The sequence below is a fragment of the Clytia hemisphaerica genome, unplaced genomic scaffold (assembly GCF_902728285.1).
Source record: "Clytia hemisphaerica strain Z4C2 unplaced genomic scaffold, Clytia hemisphaerica genome assembly, whole genome shotgun sequence".
In the NCBI taxonomy this organism is placed as follows: Eukaryota; Metazoa; Cnidaria; class Hydrozoa; order Leptothecata; family Clytiidae; genus Clytia; species Clytia hemisphaerica.
Window position 1 is genome coordinate 8,334 of NW_027104246.1, and position 2,171 is coordinate 10,504.

General features: G+C 31.0%; 1 long non-coding RNA gene across 1 annotated transcript; it reads left to right on the forward strand.

Moving 5' to 3' along the window:
- Nucleotides 1-223: 223 nt before the first annotated feature.
- On the forward strand, nt 224-1,262 carry LOC136816328 (uncharacterized). Its single transcript, XR_010847909.1, has 3 exons — nt 224-309; nt 519-637; nt 834-1,262. It is a non-coding gene; the product is annotated as an uncharacterized lncRNA (long non-coding RNA).
- The last annotated feature ends 909 nt before the right edge of the window (nt 1,263-2,171 follow it).

A 2,171-nucleotide genomic window follows, 5' to 3' on the forward strand; every position in this document is an offset into this window, starting at 1 on the left:
CAAATCTATTATCTATTGACAAAAATAATGGACAAAATGTATATAATGAATGAGTTTTGGTGTTGAAATGAAAATGTTGGTAATTTATTGATTGTTTATTGTTGTTTTAGTATCTGGTGTTACATGTTTGTAGTGTCGAAAAACTCCATGGCTTTGCATCGTTTGAGCTTGACATAGCGTCACGTTCCTGTATTTGATGTTGTTTGGTACAATATACTCGATTATTTCACTCATCATGGCTTGGTACTTTTAAACCATCGGTTCGTTTCTGGACACCTGAATATTGTAAAGAGTTCATAAAAATGATAGGTAAGCTAAAGGTCTCTTTTTGATCAATTTACGATAGAAAAATGTTGACACTTGACGTTCATTTCTAGGTCTTTTTTACAAAGCAATCATTTTGCAATTGCAGTACGCGACCGTGAATAATCTAAGATTGAAAATGTGAAATGACTTTGTTCATATTATTTATTATTTACCTGTGTATTTGACTTTGATATCTTCATTGTTTGTTGTAGATATGCTGTCCAGAGATCAATCAGTAACCGTATATCATGATTCATTATCAGCGAAAATATTGCTTCCCTCTAACACCATCCAATAATTTGAATGCCGACACTACAAAAATCGAAATAAGGTACTATAAGTCTCCAAAATGACCTACATTAAGTGTTTGCATAGTGGCCAATTGGTCAATTGATATTTTGATGAATGAGTATTATGTCGAAAAAGTGCGAGTCTACTGAAATGATTACTTTATAGATTATACCTATCCATGAATTGACCTCTTTTTTTAATTTGGAGAAAATAACTTGTAATTTTTTTTTCTACAGAAATTCAATCATCCACAATCAATTTCCAAAGTTTCTTCGCCACTGTTATGCAGATATGATTGAAAATACACACATTAACGTATCCTATGCTTGACCGATGTATTTTTCAAAGCTTTTACGTCATTACAGTTCGTTTTTGGAGTATTATGCTGTAATGTCTTATGGTACTTATACCTATCCTGTTTCTAATTCAATTTGTCTCGTTATTCGAAATACTGCTGGGCCTGGAAATAATGAAATTGGAATTGAACAATAATGGTAGACTTAAATTCAACTGGACAGTATTTGTCAATTTTGCAAAGGATCTTGTACAATAGTAATTTTGTTTATATTTAAAAACAACTACATGATTATCTAAAACAACATTATTCATTTTATTTGTAAATTGAAAATTATAAAATTGAAGTTGTTTCAAAGTTCGTTAATCGACCCTATTGTGACAAAATTTGATTTTTGAACCCACTTTTCCTAAGCCAAGAGTAGTTGAAATCTTTATCCTGTGATCACATGCTTTTTGCTACTCTCGATAATCTTTTAATCTATCTTATCCTTTGATCTATCTCATCCTTTCGGGCTGACCTTCCAGCGCACGGTTAATTTATTCTTATTAATTTTTTTTTAATTTTTAAAATTCAATTGTGTTTTTGATAATTCTTTCTAGTTTTCTCAATTTTCAGTAAGTAAAAAAAAAAATTTTTGATTGTATCTTGATTTTGATAATTTGAGATTTAAATTGTATTTGTTCAGGGTAGTGTCCTCGCCTCGCTTAAATCTTCCAAATAGAGTTGGTCTGGTCAATAGTTTCAAAATCTTAACTAAAAAGCAGTTACTACAGATTGTAGTAACTGTAGAGAGGTGTTGGTATAAAATGGTTAGTTTCAAAAAGTTACTTGCTATTGATGGTGTCTTGTAGTAATGCATGACCCCCTGCCCCTCTTGATCAATTTTCTATCAAAGTTTCATCTAATTTTGTTTCCACTGCAGATTATTTTGTGACAGACTTTAGTTTGATTTTCAACCTTACCACAACAATGTATTTTCTCCTCGTAGATTACAACAAATCCAACAGTTGTTTTGTCCTGACAATAACAGAAATCTCACTGCACCTGATCCAGCTACATATTAACTTCTTTTTCACCAACGTGAGGTTTTTATTAAAATGATAAATCAGCACAATGGAGGTGTCACATCAATTCATTGTGAATAGTTGTGTTAAAGCATTCAATGTGAATTGCTATGAATTCTCTAAATTTATTTCAAATTAAGAGAAAAATATACTTTATCATTGTGATGAGTATTTACCCTTCGCTGCTGCTTTGTCATTTTGACTATTACAGT